Source organism: Sapajus apella, unplaced genomic scaffold (assembly GCF_009761245.1).
Source record: "Sapajus apella isolate SASKATOON/1434 unplaced genomic scaffold, GSC_monkey_1.0 scaffold25, whole genome shotgun sequence".
NCBI classification, from domain to species: domain Eukaryota; kingdom Metazoa; phylum Chordata; class Mammalia; order Primates; family Cebidae; genus Sapajus; species Sapajus apella.
In genome coordinates, this window is record NW_022436965.1 from 859327 (window position 1) to 878536 (window position 19210).

The 19210-nt window shown below is 32.9% G+C and overlaps 1 long non-coding RNA gene across 4 annotated transcripts in view; it reads left to right on the top strand.

Annotated features, from left to right (window-relative positions):
- Nucleotides 1-1160: 1160 nt before the first annotated feature.
- LOC116559990 overlaps nt 1161-19210 on the top strand; it is an 86240-nt gene continuing 68190 nt past the window's right edge. For 2 of the 4 annotated variants that reach the window (XR_004272722.1, XR_004272723.1), the window contains exons 1-2: nt 1161-1312; nt 1975-2094. This is a non-coding gene — a long non-coding RNA (uncharacterized LOC116559990). Of the gene's footprint in view, nt 1313-1974; nt 2095-9267; nt 9409-19210 lie in introns of those variants that run through there. The other 2 variants (XR_004272724.1, XR_004272721.1) reach the window with 2 other exon arrangements.

The window sequence follows — 19210 nt, forward strand, 5'->3', positions numbered from 1 at the left end:
GAATGTAAAACTTGGGATTATAAAATGGCTATTAAATGTGGCAGTTAATTTATTCATTTTATACATACACACACACACACACACACGTATTGACCACTCTATACAGAACTCACTGTTCTAGATTTGTATTTAAAAAGGCACTAAAGTATACTTGTTGATTTCAAATCATTTGTTAAGTAATAAGGAAGGATATTTATTACCTCAACAAAACACCTGTTACCAGAGTGATGGGACAAAAGGTGAGACACATCAGTAGGTGAAAAAATGAAAGACCGAGTAGGATCATAAATGCGGATCTTTCACTCATCGTGATTGATGGTTGACTATCAGGAGATTGAACTAAAACATAGAAGGTGATTGAAATTTTAAATAAAACGTATTTTCTATTATTTTGTTTGAAGAAATTTGAACATGAGAATACAATGCGGGAGGTGGAGGAGAAGATTAAGGCTCTCATATTACTCACCACACACACACACACACACACACACACACACACACCGGATTAACTAAAGCTTTATACTTACAATGTAAAAATAAATCTATAAAGGAGAATACATTATAACGGAGTGGAATGAGGAAATTGTAAGAGAAAAAGGTGACAAAAATTAGTATAGAGAAAACATTAAAACAGGGTGATAAAAATAATTGCAAACCATGAATATGTGTGTGTGTTTGTAGGTGTTCGCTCACACAAACACACATCTATTTAGTAAGAGTGATTGCGAAAACATATTTGCAAGGCAGATAATCAAAAAATCCATAAAAATAAGTAATGCTATTTAGTAGCTACTGTGGTTTTGATGGTATATAGAAAAATGTGAAGGCATCAGACCAGATTCTTCATTATAATCAATTTAAAAAGAAAAGGTGAGATTATTAACTTTTATAAAATATATATTTATGTTACTTTCCTAATTTGAATGGCTATAAGTTACTCTTGTAAATGTAAATATTCATAGACTTTTAAAAATAAGACAAAATAGATAGGAGTTCCATTGATTTGAACTGTGTAAGGAAATATATGGTATCAGAAGGATGAGAATAAGAGTTGAGCAAACAGTGACTATGTCAGTGTCCCTAGAGAAAAAGGCCAATAGATACAGAGAGCGAATGGTAAGTCAGGAAGCTGAGACCAAATAAATGACAGTGTTCAGTTTCATGCAAATGAATTTATTGTTTTTTCCTTTGTAGGCTTTTGGTAGCCCATAGAAGTATTTGATCAGAGATGTGAATGCAAGTTTTTAAGAAGATCATCTGACAGTGTTGTACATATGTATTGGAGTAAGAGAATACACACCAGTGAGATGAGGTAGGAAGCAAGAACAATTGTCCCCACATGGGAGGTGACAAAGACCATTATTTCTCTGTAATATTTAGAGTGTTGTATCAACTGAAATGATTTACCTTGCTAATTATGAATGGCTTTATAATTTCTTCCCAAATTTACTTTCGATAACAGAACAATGAATGTCATATTGATCCATGTTTTATTCAAGTCTTCTAACTCAACTAGAGCCTAAATTTTCATGCTGTATTTGGCAGGGACATCTGTCATCATAATTTTGTAAAATAATGCTCGAAAATGAAAATTAAAAACCTAGTTACAATTGTCTGGAGTTTGTCAGTACTGTTCTATGATAATTCTGAAAAGGAAGATAAACTCAGCTTATGAAAAAAAGAAGAAAGGAACTGAGCTATTTAATCTTCTTATACTCATAATTGCAAGCTATGATAATTCTTTACATTGTGTGCACCTAGTACTTTCACATGACTAGGCTTAGACATCCTTGAGTATTTCAGTAAAAATGAAGTTTCTATTGTAATAGGTGTCTGTTTTGTGACCAAGATTATACTTTTACTTTACCTTTCAATACATGTTATGTATCTTTCATACTCAGACTATCAGATGGTTATTTTAGCACAATATACATGTGGAATGTTCACATATCTATTTTTCTTCCTTGTGTCTAGGTTATGTTCACAGACAGATGCATTAACAGTGAAAGCTGTTGAAAAGATTTTTCCATTCATGGATTTCAATGAGAAAGGATGAAGAATCAAAGTCCTTTTAAGGATTAAGCAAAGGATTGGGTATGTATTGTATTAGAAAATCTTACCAATTTGCATATAAAGTATAGGATTTAGCTTGGTATAAATATATATGTGTATATTTTATAAAGAATAACAGAAAATGTTTCCACTCTTATAAATGCAAAAATAGAGAACATCTGGTAGAGAGAGTAATTATATTAGTATTCATCACATAATATTTATAATACAGGTGTGCATTCTAAAAATTTATTTTGTTCTGAAAAACAACATTTGTTAGTGGCAGAAATTATGCAGCAAGAAAATTAGGATATATTGGATAGTTTTATTGGTATACTTCAGGGATGTGAAGGAGGCTTTTGTGATTTACCACAGACCTTATGAAAGAACAGGATGCTTAAATTTGAGCCCCTTCTATTTATTTAAATATCTATCTATCTATCTATCTACTTATTTGAGACAGAGTCTTGCTCTCTGGCCAGGCTGGAGCGCAGTGGCGTGATCTCAGCTCACTGCAACTGCCACCTTCCGGGTTCAAGGGATTCTCCTGCCTCAATCTCCCAAGTAGCTGGGATTACAGGTGCACCACCATACCCAGCAAAATTTTCTGTATTTTCAGTGGAGACAGGATGTCACTGTGTTGGTTAGGCTTGTCTTGAACTCCTGACCTCGAGGGATCTTCCTGCCTCGGCCTCCCAAAGTGCTGGGATTACAGGTGTGAGCCATTGTACCAGCCGTCTACTCACTGTAAGTAACACTATATACTCATACAAAAATTCTTACATGTCAAATCAATAAAATATTTGAATGTTGTGTTACTTTTTCTGTGCTCTTTGAACCAATAATTTGTAAAAGTTAATATTTTTCACTATAGGAATGAATATAGGCTGTACATTTATTTTTTGGGTTTTTACTATGCTTTAAGTTCTGGGGTACATGTGCAGATCATGCAGGTTTGTTACACAGGCATACACGTGCCATGGTGGTGGTTTGCTGCATCCATTGCCCCATTATCTACATCAAGTATTTCTCCTAATGCTATCCCTCCCCAATCACCCCCACACCCTGCTATTCCTCCCCCAGCCCCGTAACCCCCAGGCCCCAGTGTGTGATGTTCCCTTCTCTGGGTCCATGTGTTCTCATTGTTAAACACCCACTTATATGTGAGAACACACGGTGTTTGGTTTCCTATTCTGGTATCAGTTAGCTTAGAATGAGGGTTTCCAGTCTCATCCATGTCCCTGCAAAGGAAAGAAACTCATCAATTTTTATAGCTGCATAGTATTCCATGGTGTATATGTGCCACATTTTCTTTATCCGGTCTATCATTGATGGGCATTTGGGTTGGTTCCAAGTCTTTGCTATTGTGAACAGTGCTGCAGTAAACATACATGTGCATGTGTCTTTATAATAGAATGATTTATAATCTTTTGGATATATCTCAGTAATGGGATTGCTGGGTCAAATGATGTTTCTATTTCCGGGTCTTCGAGGAATTGCCACTCTCTATTCCACAATGGTTGAACTAATTTACACTACCACCAACAGTGTAAAAGTGTTCCTATTACTCCACATCCTCTGCAGCATCTGTTGTCTCCTTTTTTTTTTTTTTTTAATGATTGCTATTCTAACTGGTGTCAGATGGTATCTCAATGTGGTTTTGATTTACATTTCTCTAATGACCAGTGATGATGAGCTTTTTTCATGTTTGTTGGCTGCATAAACGTCTTCTTTTGAAAAGTATCTGTTCATATCCTTTGGCCACTTTTTGATGAGCTTGGTTTTTTTTTTTTTTTTTTTGGGATGAAGTTTCACTCTTGTTACCCAGGCTGGAGTGCAATGGCACGATCTCGGCTCACCGCAACCTCCACCTTCTGGGTTCAGGCAATTCTCCTGCCTCAGCCTCCTGAGTAGCTGGGATTACAGGCACGCGCCAGCTAATGTTTTGTATTTTTAGTAGAGACGGGGTTTCACCGTGTTGACCAGGATGGTCTCGAGCTCTTGACCTCGTGATCCACCCGCCTCGGCCTCCCAAAGTGCTAGGATTACAGGCTTGAGCCACCGCGCCCGGCCCGATGGGCTTGTTTTTATCTTGCAAATTTGTTTAAGTTTACCATAGATTCTGGATAGTAGTTTAAGGTGTTTTTTCCAGTTCTGTGAAGAAAGTCATTGGTAGCTCAATGGGGATAGCATTGAATCTATAAATTATTTTGAGCGGTATGGCCATTTTCATGATTTTGATTCTTCCTAACAATGAGCATGGAATGTTTTACCATCTGTTTGTGTCCTCTTTTATTTCCTTCAGCAGTGGTTGATAGTTCTCCTTGAAGAGGTCCTTCACTTCCCTTGGACGTTGTATTCCTAGGTATTTTATTGTCTTTGTAGCAATTGTGAATGGGATTCACTCATGATTTGGCTTTCTGTTTGTCTATTATTTTACAGGAATGCTTGTGATTTTTGCACATCGATTTTTTTATCCTGAGACTTTGCTAAAGTTCCTTATTAGCCTATGGAGATTTTGGGCTTAGACAGTGGGGTTTTCTAAACATACAAACATGTCATCTGCAAACAAGGACAATTTCAACATCCTTTCTATTTGAATATCCTTTATTTCTTTCTCTTACCTGATGGCCCTAGCCAAAACTTCCAATACTGTGTTGATTAGGAATGATGAGAGAGGGCATCCTTGTTTTGTGCCAGTTACCAAACAGAATGCTTCCAGTTTTTGCCCATTCAGTATGAAATTGGCTGTGGGTTTGTCATAAATAGCTCTTATTATTTTGAGATGTGATCCATCGATGCCTAGTTTATTGAGAGATTTTAGCTTAAAGGGCTGTTGAATTTTGTCAGAGGCCTTCTCTGCATCTATTGAGATAATCATGTTGTTTTTGTCTTTGGTTCTGTTTATGTGATGAATTACATTTATAGATTTGTGGATGTTGAACCACCATTGCATCCCTGGGGTGAAGCCAACTTGATCATGATGGATGAGCTTTTTGATGTGCTGTTGGATTTGGTTTGCCAGTATTTTATTGAAGATTTTTACATCAACATTCATCAGGGACATTGGCCTGAAATTTTCTTTTTTAGTTGTGTCTCTGCCAGGTTTTGGTATCAGGATGATGTTATTCTCATAAAATAAGTTAGGGAGGATTCCCTCCTTTTGTATTGTTTGAAATAGTTTCAGAAGGAATGGTACCAGCTCCTCTTTGTACCTCTGGTAGATTTTGGCTGTGAACCCATCTGGTCCTGGCCATTTTTGGTTGGTAGGCTATTAATTGCTGCATCAACTTCAGACCTTATTATTGGTCTATTCAGGGATTCAACTTCTTCCTGATTTAGTCTTGGGAGAGTGTAAGGGTCCATGAATTTATCTATATCTTCTAGATTTACTGGTTTATGTGCACAGAGGTGTTTAGTAATCTCTGATGGTAGTTTGTATTTCTGTGGGATTGGTGGTAATATCCCATTTATCATTTTTTATTGCATCTATTTGAATCTTCTCTCCTTTCTTTTTTATTATTCTGGTTAGCGGACTTTCTATTTTGTTGATCTTTTCAAAAAACAGCTCCCGAATTTATTGATTTTTGAAGGGTTTTTTGTGTCTCTATCTCCTTCAGTTCTGCTCTGATCTTAATTACTTCTTTCCTTCTAGCATTTGAATTTGTTTGATCTTGCTCTCTACTTCTTTTAATTGTGATATAAGGGTGTCGATTTTAGATCTTTCCTGGCTTATCATGTGGACATTTAATGCTATAAATTTCCCTCTATTCACTGATTTAAATGTGTCCCAGAGATTCTGGTATGTTGTTAGACTGTACATTTAATAGCCTTTAAGATGAATGGAAAGGTTTTGCTCTTTCTTATGTCATTTTTATATAGAAACCCAAAATTGATTGACAATGTTAGTTTCATCGTCCTAAAGATTCTAAATTGATATTTACCATGCATCTATATATAAAATGTAAGACTTGAGAATTAACTGACTTCAGATGAGATTGGTAGAGGAATAAATTGATATTTAATCATGCATATGCAATGGAAAACATAATTATATTCCAGTCAGATATTTTCATTAATACTCTCATAACTCAACTCCGGGTTACATTTGTGAAGTTCAAGGGGTTAGCTTCAAAGCACTTGTTACTGTTTTAAAACCCTGTTCCCCAGAAAAGAGGTGGAATGTCTATCCAATAAGATGTTATTTAAGTACTGTACTAGTTACTTTAAATGCAAATTTTCATTCATTTTTTATAACTATACTGAGAAACAAAGATTTACTTTATATTTTATATATGAGGAACCAAGGTTTAAAGAATTAATTGCCCAAGGACAGACAATAAGAAAGTATTAAAATCTTATTTTAAATCTGAGTATTCTCATACTAAAATACGTGCTCTGAATTCTGCCTAAACACAATGGAACTTAAACATTTTTAGCTATAACCTCATGTGAAAAATACAAAATCTATTAACGGTTATAGAAAAAAAGGTAACATAATTCTATAATATGCATGTGTAATCATATGTGATCTTCCTAATTGTTGCAGATAAATACAGTTTATTAGTGTTCAATGTGTTCTAAATACGTTTATTAAAATATAAACTATTTTTATATTTTGAATGGTAACTTGTATTATAGAAAACTTTTGAATATAGTAGCAAGCATTACTTTTAAATTCGTAGCTAAGCTCACAATAAAGAGTTTGACATGTATAGGTACAATAAGAAACAAGAAAATTAAAGAACAACAATTGAGTTTTACACATACAGAGACAAGTGTCTAGACTTTGGCCTCCGTGAAGTCAGAGCTGCTGCTGAGATTCTCACAATAGTCTGACATCCTTGATGGGATATACAGTTATGAAACAAACAACTATAAAATAAGTCTAGTCCATGAAAAGGAAAGAACACAGAGAAATTTTGATTGCCCTGCCTAGACAATAAATGTTGGGGGGAAAAGAAAGTAAAAGAATATGAAATGAATGGAATTTATTATTGTGATTACTTTAATGGCATATCTAAATTTGAATTAGAATTCAAATTTAAAACTAAACTAACATTTTAGGAAAAGGACTGGTCCTAAATTGTAGTTATCTAAGATGATAAGCTGACAAAAAAAAGCACACTGACTCCAAGAAGGTAGAAATGTGGTGTAGGCCAATGTTTTGATGGAGTCACCCATAAGAAAGTCCACTTGAAGAGAAACTTACAATTAAAACTTATAAAAATGTAATGAAAAGTTGCTCAAGCCAAAGTTGGCTGAATATTATGAATACATAAATTTAAATGTATTAATGACATAAAATTTATCATAAATATAAGAAAATACCTGGAGTATAAAAAATTGCCATATATATATGAAAACAAAAAAGAACTTTTAATAATATAATATAACAGAAGTAAAATTATCAATGAATAGTGAAGAGGGATTTCTAGATGAAGAATATTTTATAATGATGAAATGTTCAACTGACTAGCATGAAATTATAATTATATATTTGTATATACAACTTCAAAAGCATAAATCAAAATTACAAAGCACATGCAAATCTATAGTCTTGGTGGGAAATGTTAAACTCCACTCTCAGTAATAAAAGAAAATTCACAGGATTTTCAAAAACTGATAATTTACAACAATGTATAAAAACTTGATTTGGTCTCTAGGTCCAAAAAATCCTTTGGTATTATAAAATAAAAACTGGATTATTTTTAGAGGCACCCACAATGTTTACTAAAATTGACAATATGTGACCTATAAAGAAAAATTTTATAAAAAATTTTCAAAGACTGATATCACTCAAATAAACATATGACCAGTCATGGTAGGAACAAATTTTCTCTGTTTCAAAGAGGAGGTGGGGGAAGAGGCAGCAAGAAAAATAAATAAAATAGTTTTAGATTTTTTGACATTGGAGACTACACATCACAATACTGTGATTATCTCTGAGGAAAGGGAAAAATAAGTAAATATTAAGACACTAATAACTATTTGCCTTTTGCTTTTAAAAATTTGTGTTGTAGAACAAAATACATAAATATACAACACATAGAAATCCCAGGTACTCTAGGACAGTGTGGTTTGGACAAGGTAATACGTGTTACCTTTCAGGGAAGCTGATATGGCTGGAAGTAAAGGGGCAGAGTTTGGGATGCAGAAACAGAATCCAGAAATTTTCAACTAGTACCATTTTGTCATTGCCGAATACGAAAACATACATGTATGCCATGAAATTTCATGTGGTGGAGCAAACAAAGGCCAGGGAGCTGGGAGCTGAACTGTTTCCAGTGTTCCAAAGGAAGAGAATATATATGAGTTCTGACTAGTCAAATCTTGAAATCCTCATTAATCATTCAGGGCAATCAACAGAGTCATCAGAACCACAGATGGACAGTAATAAGTTAAAGTTCTATGTTGTGAATCCAAGAGCAACCACCAGAAATAATATTATTAAGCAAAAATAGAGATAGCATAGATTCATTAAAAAACATTCAGTCTAATTGAAGATAATGGTAAGTTAATAAAGTCACTTTAAAAAACTCAAAATACATCAGAAAAAACGGAAAAGAAACAAAGAAGTACAAATAAAAAAACACTTATATCTATCTGAATTACTCATTTTTGTATATGGAAAAGTTTCACAAAAGAGCGATTCAAGCCTTTCATTACAATAACACTTTCAAGTGGCTTTTCAAATACATTCATAACTGAAGTGAATATTGTCGGGTACAGCTTTATTGAGTCAACAGATATTAACAAGATACTATGTGTTTGTAAAGCATACTGATAGGTTTTGAGAATATAATGATGATTACCCCTCCCATCAGTGATCTTGCATTTCAACTTTTGTGTGTGGCACTTATCTTGGAAATTCCATACCTAGAAAATAGTGGTTAAGTGTAGAGCAGCATCCAATAAATATCCTGCCTAAGCTGTTAAATAAAACTCATATATCGTGATGGAGAGTTACAGGACACCTAAGAGGAGTCCACATTACTGAATGTCATTGTTAAGGATACACACAAAAAAATCCTCATCAAGTATTTTTCTCCTCAGTGTATTTTCTGTTAGCTCCCTGTTGCAAAAATACCGTACCAGTGATTTGCCTTCAGAGTAAAATATTAAACTGGAAACATTCTCACAATCCATTCTTGTTCTAAATTGCTGCTGACATTTATGTACTTGGCATACATGATCGCCCTAATCTGTTTCTAGATCTCCTAAGTGTCCTGCTGGACTAAACTGAATTTAAAAGACAGCAACTTCGAACACTGCTGTGATTCTTAACAGGTTTGCATTGACACCATTATTGTCTGATATACTATATTTGATACCCTATTTATTTCATTAAATATAGTTGAGAAATTTTTTTTGCAACACCGTAGCATAGAACTACACTTAAAAATATTTCTCTAATTAGGAATAATAATAAATATATTGATATAAGTGTTATTTAAATTTTCTTTCTTGTGTAGTTCCATAGTAGCACTTATATTACCATTTATGATGACTTTTTATTAGCTTGCTAGTGGAAGAATTCTAAATTAAATTGCTAGTTTCCATTTTTGTGTATATTTAATATTTTTAACTAGTATACAGCTTTGCTGGCTTTAGGAGTTTTTTTGTTTCCAAATGCTTTTCATGTGACCAATTTTTAAAAATGTATGTATTGTGGTTGTTATTTCCAACATTTTTCTTAAGATACAAATCATAGACTTCTAAACATTAGAAGGAAAGAAGATGTATAGTCTTATTTATAAGCTAAAATTTAGTTAATAAAAAGAGTGGTTTAAATCAAAATATGTTAATCTTACCAGAACTAAAAGCATTTATTTGTAGTAAAGAAGAAATGGTGCCTGTTATTTGTCTGGTGTGTGAGCCAAAGAAGAAATTAAAGATAACATTTTGCAGAAGAAAGGGAGCGGGAAGCATTTCACCTTTATTTGGTTCAAATTTCAGTGTAGTTCCCCTACTTATCAGATCTACTTCTGGACTGCCACCCATTTTTTAAATACTTAGTGGTTATTTTAATTGATAGGATAACAGTATTTTCAAATCCTTTATAAATGATTATATATACTTTTTTTGTATCTATAGCCATTTTTTCCTTTTTTCTTTATATTTTTATGGTTTCGGGGGGTACATGTGCAGGTTTGTGACAATGATATACCACATAGTGGTGGGGTTTGGGTTTCTAGTGGATCCATCACCCCAATAGTGAATATTATACCCAACAGGTAATTTTTCAACCCTCAGCCCCAACTCACTCTCCACCCTTTTGGAGTCCCCAGTGCCTTTTATTGCCCTTTGAAACTGTCCATATGCATCCATTGTTTACCTCCTACGTTTAAGTGAGAACATGTTGTATTTGATTTTCTGTTTTTGAGTTATTTCACTTAGGATAATGGCTTCTAGCTTCACCATTTTGCTGCCAAGACACGCTCTCATTCTATTTTATGGCTAAATAGAATTCCATGCTGTGTACATACCATATTTTCTTTATCCAGTCAGCTGTTGGTGTACACTTAGGTTGATTTCGTGGGTTTGCTATTGTGAATAGAGCTGTGAAAACATACAACTGCAGATGTCTTTTTTATGTAATGATATATTTTCCGCTGGGTAGATGCCCAATAGTGGGTTTAGTAGGTCCGATGGTCATTCTATTATTAACTCTTTTAGAAATCTCCATACTGTTTTCCATTGAAGTAGTACTAATTTATATTCCTTTTGCTCCCCATCCTAGGCAACATCTGTTATTTTCCAACTTGACTTTGGTGTGAGATGATATTCATTGATTTTAATTTGCATTCCTCTGATTAGTAGTGATGTTAAACATTTTTTCATGTTTGTTTGCTACTTGTATATTTTCCTTTGAGAAGTACCTGATCATATCCTTTGATCCTTTTAAGAGACAGCCCACTCTTAAGAGGGCTGTCATTTTCTTGATGAGTTATTTGAGTTCCTCGTAGATTCTAAATATTAGTCATCTGTTATAATAGATGCATATTTTGCAAATATCTTCTCTCATGTGGTAGGTTGTTGATTTACTTAGCTGATTATGTCTTTTGCTGTGCAGAAACTTTTAAGTTTAATGAAGTCCCACTTGTTTATTGTTGCTCTATTGCATTTGCTTTTATGGTCTTAGTCATTAATTCTTTGCCTCAGCCAATGTCCCGAAGAGGTTTTCCTAGGTTACTTCTAGGAATTTTTTGAAGTTTCAGGTCATATGTGTAAATCTTTAATCCATCTGGAGTTAATATTTTTATCTGGTGACAGACAGGGACCCAGTTTTATTCTTCTGCATATGTCTATCCAATTTTCCCAGCACCATTTGTTGAATAAAGTATTGTCTCTATTGTATATTTTTGTTGACTTGTTGAAGACCAGTTGGTAGATGTATATGTCTTTATTCCCTGGTTCTCTATCCTCTCCGTTTTATTCCATTCATTTATATGTCTATTTTTCTGCTTGTGTCATGCTGTTTTGGTTACTATAGTACTGTAGTATAATTAAGATCAGGTAATGTGATGCCTCCAGCTTTGTTCTTTGTGCATAGTATTGCTTTGGCTATTCATGCTATTTTTCTAGGTGTCATTTGATTTTTAAGATTGCATTCTATAATTCTGTAAAAAATGATATTGGTAACTTCATAGGAATTGCATTGAACCTGTAGATTTACTTGGACAGTATGGAAATGTAAATAATATTAATTCTTCCAATCCATGAGCATGAGAGTTTTCGCCATTTGTTTGCTCCATCTATGATTTCTTTCAGCAGCACTTTGTAGTTCTCCTTGTAGAGACCTTTTACCTCCTTAGTTTTTTTGTGTGGCTATTGTAAATGGAATTGAGTTCCTGATTTGATTCTCAGCTTCAACATTATTGTTATATAGAAATGCTACTGTTATTTGCAGTTGATCTTGTATCACTAAGATCATTTATTAAGCATAGGAGCCTTTTGGATGAGTCTTTAGGGTTTTCTAGGTACAAAATCACATCATCAGTGAACAGAGATAATTGGCTCCTCTATTTGAATGCCTTTCATTTCTTTCTCTTGCCCAATTACTCCAGTATGATGTTTAATAGGAATGGTGACAGTGGGCATCTCTGTCTTGTTCCACTTCTTAGGGGAAATGCTTTCCACTTTCTCCATTAACTATGAAGTTAGCTGTGGATTTGTGGTGTATGGCTCTTATTTTTTTTGAAGTACGTTCTTTTGATGCATAGATGGTTGTGGGTTTTTTTTAACATGAATGGATGTTGAACTTTATCAAATGCTTTTAATCATCTATTGAGATAATCTTATGGTTTTTCTTCATAATTCTTTTTATGTGGCGAATGACATTTATTAATTTGTGTATGTTGAACCATCCATACATCCCTGGAATAAAACCTACTTGATCATCATGTACTTACTATGTTTTTGATGTGCTGCTGGATTTGGTTTAATAGCATTTTGTTGAGGATTTTTAATCTATTCTCATCAGCAATATCAGCCTAAAGTTTTCTTTTTTGCTTGGTGCTTGACTGATTTTCATACCAGGGCGACCTTCCCTATTTTTAGAATGAGTTAGAGAGTCATCCCTCCTCATTTTGTTTTTTTTGTTTTGTTTTGTTTTGTTTAATTTAAATTAAACAGAAAGACTGGTATAAGCTCTTTGTTTGTATATCTGGGTAAATGTGGCTATGAATCCATCTTGTCCTGGGCTTCTTTCATTGGGAGATATTTGATTACTGTTTATATTTCATTACTCATTATTGATCTGTTAAGGGATGTTTCTTCCTGGCTCAATCCTGAAAGGCTGTATTTTCCAGAAATACCAACCATTTTTATATGGTTCACATGTCTGATGATTTTGTATTTATTTTACATTTGCATTTTTGATAATTAGAAAAATCAAAATAATATTTTGTGATACATAGAAATTATGTAAAAGTAATGTCAGTATTCATAAATTGTTTTATTGTAACACAGCCATACTCATTTATTTAAATATCATCTATGGCTAAAATTTGCTTGATAACATCAGAGTTGAGTATCTGTCATAGAAAAGATGTGGCCTGCAAAGTTTACTACTAAAATGTTTACATAATAAATGGTAATGTTAATAATATACACTTGTTTCAACTGGAAAGTTTTATTAAAACTGATTAGAGGGCTGGGCGCAGTGGCTCACACCTATAATCCCAGCACAAGGCGGGTGGATCACTTGAGGTGAGGAGTCCGAGTCCAGTCTGGCCAACATGGCGAAACCCCATCTCTACTAAAAATACAAAATATTAGCTGAGCATGGTGGCAGGCACCTGTGATCCCAGATACTCAGAAAGCTGAGGCAGGAGAATTGCTGGAACCTGGGAGGTGGAGGTTGCAGTGAGCCGAGATCAGGCCACTACACTCCAACCTAGGCAAAAGAGCAAGACTCCACCTGAAAAAAAAAAAAAAAAACTGTTTACAGGACAAATTAAATTCTGCATGCAAAAATTTATTACTAAATCTGTGAAGGAAAGACTAATACTTTTAGTTTGACTTTTTGTTTCCTCAGTCAAATTTAATTCAAAATGAATGAGAAACATTGCAAATTTCTGCAATAATGTTAATGTTGATTTAATTAAAAGGTTGATGCTAATGTAAGTATCAGTCTTAATATTAATCTAATATTAAATTTTATATTATATTTATATTTTATGTATTTTATATATACATTTTGTATTCTATATATATTTATATTAATATAAATTTGGATATATGTAATAGCCAGAAGCTTCCTAAACTGCTTCTTGTTTTGCAGCTTAGCAAACTAAACATTATATATATTTTAAAAGTATAATTTTTCTAACATTTTAAGTTAGCAGTGTATTTGAATCACATACCTTTAGCCTTGACTTTTTTTTAATGATTCTAAACACATTTTTCACCATTTGAATAAAACTCAGCTCTTCCTCAAATTTACATTTGCCTGAATGATTTATTTCAATTAAAGGACTGCATGCAGTTCTCTCAGTTTCATTCCAATGGGTTTAACAACACACTTGACAAACTTGACCTCAGCAAGAATTTGGAATTTGGCTTATTTCGACAGAAAGATATATGATCTTGGTGAAGGAATCAGCCGCCTTTCTGAATAGTATAATTAATTATTAAAAAGATGTATTGCAAAAGATATTAATACCTTAATCAAAATGGTACTTATTCTAAAGTTGTATGTGTAAATTTAAATATACATACAAATATATTTATTGAAGTCTATGCAGTGTGATTCAATATTGTTATTTTAAATATCTGATAAGCTTCTCATGCAGCAAGAAAAAAGAACTATTCCTATAGGATACCTAATATATTCAAATTCAGAAAGATAAATTTATTTTCATATAACATATGAGTGAAAACTTTAACACCTCGTGCTATTCATACAAGTGTTTACTAGACCACGATGTGCCTATGGGTATTATCATCTAAACAACTTTCCTTACTTCTCCTACTAGTTATACAAAAGCAGTTCCCAGAAAATACAAAATTGATGAATAAATTCAGCACTGAATATATTGTTTTAATATATGCTTTTTAGAGCAAGATGTTCTTCTAACTTATTTTAGGTCTAACGAGCAAAGGCTGAAGGTATAGCACATGACACAGAGCGATGGCTTCAAAAATTTTTGTCTACAATTCATAGTAAGAAATAGTATTTTACATTATAAAGCAAAGTACATGCTGTTAGATATGTATACAATAGGTATGCATTCATATATGAACCAAGAAAAAAATGAGATGTATTAGATGTGATACATTTTGATTTGAATTGTATTCTATTTTATACCATCATTTTCTATCCTGTTTTAGTTCACTTTATAATGTTGGATGAGGCCCACTAAATAGATTTTCCAAGAAACAGTTTGTAAAACACTACTCTAATACCATTTATTTAGAGGTGTAAATACTGCAACCTCATTGCCCCTAGTGTGAGTTTAATTCTGGTTTGTTTATCTTCTACTGTGAGTTGTGAAAATTTCAAGAAGGAAAGAAACTACATAAACTTACCATTTGTAAAGAAGACCATCATCCATACAATGGTCCAGAATATTGCGTATGTTATTTGAAAGATAATTTATTAAATTATTAGAGATATTAGAGGCTTGATCCAACTAACCTAAAATGTTGAAAACTCTGTGCTCCTCCAAAAAAAGGATGAGTGACATTTTTCAGTAGCAGAATTTTTGGCATAGCTCATCTATAAAGCAGATAAAACTCAGAGAAAATCTATTACTCCCATTCAACTATGAAGAATACAAATTTTAATAAGAAGTGAAATTTCATAGTAAAAAATGAGGGTGAGTATAGTAAGAAGGATATTGCTAATTTATTAGACCTGTCACTTACATTTCCTCTCCCACTATGACATCGTTTTAAGTCCCAGTGAAGTATGAAGATGAAAGACTTTTGAAGTCATATCAAAGAAAAATAAGTTCTTTGACACAAAATACAGGTACCTGAATTTAATGTCTTCTCAGCTTTCACTTTCAGTGCTCTTTCATTATTTACCAGTATAAACTAGTACAATTAACAATAATTGTAGTAGCAGTTTCAGGAAAACAATTTTAATTACTAAACCCTTCATGATTCAGTTACTGAATGCAAAAATGGTCTATTTAACAAATGAAATAGATAATTTTTATGTTAAACATGTAAAATCATTCAGTAAAATGTATATATTAAATTGAAAGTATTTCTTTGTCAATACATAGTTAAGATATATAAAATTTCAATGTCTGGACATATTAAATTTCAATAAAATTATATGTTATCTAGAAAAAATCATATGTATAATTATTATGCCTTATTTTTAAATAATTATTTGAATTTTATTTGTTGCAAAGAAAAACATGCATCCCAAAGTTTATACCATTCTAAATTATTATATAAAATGGTAGATTGATATCAATATTATGTCTACTTTTCTCCTCAATTTATTAGCTATGATAATTATTTGTAATAAATAGATAATGTAACATTACGATATATTTATTTTAATATTACTGAGAAAAAAAATTTAGGATTCTTGGCTATTACTTGTTTAAAGAATTTTTCCCAAAAAATTGTTTATATAGAATATTATTACTCAATATTATTTTCTGTTTGATCTGTTAATTTCTCTCAGACAAGTGTTGATGTTGATCACTGTAATAGTGGTTACATCCCTTTACTGAATTCTAGTCATTTTTTTTCTCATATATATTCTTGCTTTGTTGTTAGATGCATGTATTTTTACAATTGTTATGTCTTGCTGGATAATGGCACTGTTCATCAATATGTTAGGTGCTAAAGCAATTGCAGTTTTTGGGATTATGTTTAATATTTGAATTAAATATTCTGAAATTAATATGATTATTTCTGAAATTAATATGGTTATTTCAGCAGTTTTGAAGTTAATGTATCATGGTATATACTTCATCATTCCTTTATTTTAATTCATCTGAATGTTTATATTTAAATCTGATTAATTTTAGACAGCATACATTTGGGTCTCTTCTTTTAATCCACAATTGTGATCTATCTTTTAGCTGATATATTTGGACTGTACACATTCAAAGCGATAGTTGATATAGTTAGATAAATAATTACCATGTTTGTAACTGTTTACTATTGTTTGCCTTTGTTCCTTGTTTCTTATTTTCTCTCTTGTTTTTTGACTTCTGTGATTTTAATTGAGCATTTCATATCATTTCATTTTATCTCCTCTTAGCTTACCAATTATACTTAAAAATGATAATGATTGCCCTAGTGTTTACAATACCCATTTTTTTAAGTAACTCCTTGTCCAAGCAACACTGTACCACTTCACATACCGTATAAGTATCTTAGAATATCCCCAAATTCCTACTTTCTGTCCCTTGTGAAATTGCTATCATTCTCTTCATGTATTTATAGACTGGAATCAATCAGTGTATCATTTCCATCATTGTTTTTAATAAACAAATATCATTAGATAAATAAAGGACAAGAAAATTACTTTTTAAATTTTATTCTGTCTTTGATGACCTGCAATCCTGTATGTAGATTCATTTATGACCACTCTTATTTGTTCTCAGCTAAAGAAACTTTGTTAACATTTATTGTGTGGCAGGTCTGTTAGTGATAAAGTTTCTTATTTTGAGTGTCTGAGTAATTATTTCTAATGCATTTTTGAAGAATAATTTTGTAGATTATAGAATTCTAGGGGCTTTATTTGAAATATTAAATATTTTCTATGTGTTTTTCTAATTTTGACAAGAAATGACCTGTAATTCTTATATTTGTTTTTTTATAGTAAAGTATCCTCTGATCTATCATTCTCTTTATGTATTTATACATTGTTACGGATTGTTACCAGATTTTTCTCTTTGCTTTGATTTTCTGCAATTTGAATATGGTATGTAGTTAAAGGTTAAATTATTCCCCCCTTCCAAATTCATATGTTTAGCCTATAAGCCCCAGTAACTCAGGATGTGACTTTATGAGGAGAAAATAATTTTATAGAGCTAATCAAGTTCAATTGAGGTATTTAGGGTGGGTCATAATCCAATATAATTGGTACTCTAATAAGAAGGGCAAATTTAGACAAAGACATCAATAAGGAAAGCATAATGTGAAGGAACAGAGAGAAGCGAGCGCTCATAAGCCTAAGAGGAAGGCCTGGAACAGATATTTCCATCGTGGTACTCAGAAGGAACTAATCTTGCCTGTATTTCAGAGTTCAATTTCAAGACCCTGAGAAAATTAATTTATGTTTTTTAAGCCCCATACTCTGTGTTATTTTGTTATGGCAGCCCTAGAACATTAATATATACACCAAGTTTTGATGTTTCAAATTGTTTGTTCATTTTGCTGTTTATCCTGCATGTTTTAGATATAGCTCTCTGTATCCGTCATTAATTTTGGAAAGCTTTTAGCCATTATGAGTCAAATATTAATTCTGATTTCTTTTCTCTTGTCTTTCTGACATTCCTATTACACATTTTGGAACTGCTCAATAGTTTTTGCAGGTTATATTCTTTCCCTTACTCCCCTATATTTTTTAATTTTGTGAATTTTCTATGTAATTAATTTTGTGAACTCTCTTTTTTTTGTATTTTTTTTAAAATTTGACTTTAAGTTCTGGGGTACATGTGCAGAGCTTGCAGGACTGTTACATAGGTATACACATGCCATGGTGGTTTGCTGCCTCCCTCCCCCTATCACCTACATTAGTTATTTCTCCTGATGTTATTCCTCCCCAACTTCCCCATCCCATGCTATCCCTCCACTTGCCCACTACCACCCAACAGACCCCAGTGTGTGATGCTCCCCTCTCTGTGTCCATGTGTTCTCAATGTTCAACACCCACTTATGAGTGAGAAAATACAGTGTTTGGTTTTCTGTTCTTGTGCCAGTTTGCTGAGAATGATGGTTTCCAGATTCATCCACATCCCTGCAAAGGACATGAACTCATCCTTTTTTATGGCTGCATAGTATTTCATGGTGTATATGTGCCACATTTTCTTAATCCAGTCTATTGTTGATGAGCATTTTGGTTGGTTCCAGGTCTTTGCTATTGTAAATAGTGCCGTGATGAACCTACATGTGCATGTGTCTTTATTACAGAATGATTTATAATCCTTTGGATATATACCCAGTAATGGGCTTGCTGGGCCAAATGGTATTTCTATTTCTCGATCCTTGAGAAATCACTACAGTGTCTTCCACAATGGTTGAACTAATTTACACTCCCACCAACAGTGTACAACCATTCCTATTTCTCCACATCCTCTCCAGCTTCTGTTGACTCCAGAGTCTTTAATGATCGCCATTCTAACTGTCATGAGATGGTATCTCAATGTGGTTTTGAACTGCATTTGTCTAATGACCAGTGATGATGAGCATTTTTTTCATATGTTTGTTGGCTGCATAAATGCCTTCTTTTGAAAAGTGTATGTTCATATCCTTTGGCTACTTTTTGATGGGGTTGTTTGTTTTTTTCTTGTAAATTTGTTTAAGTTCACCATAGATTCTGGATAGTAGCCCTTTGTCAGATGGGTAGCTTGGAAAAATTTTTGCCCATTCTGTTGGTTGCCAGTTCACTCTAATGATTGTTTCTTTTGCTGTGCAGAAGCTCTTAAGTTTAATGAGATCCCATTTGTCAATTTTG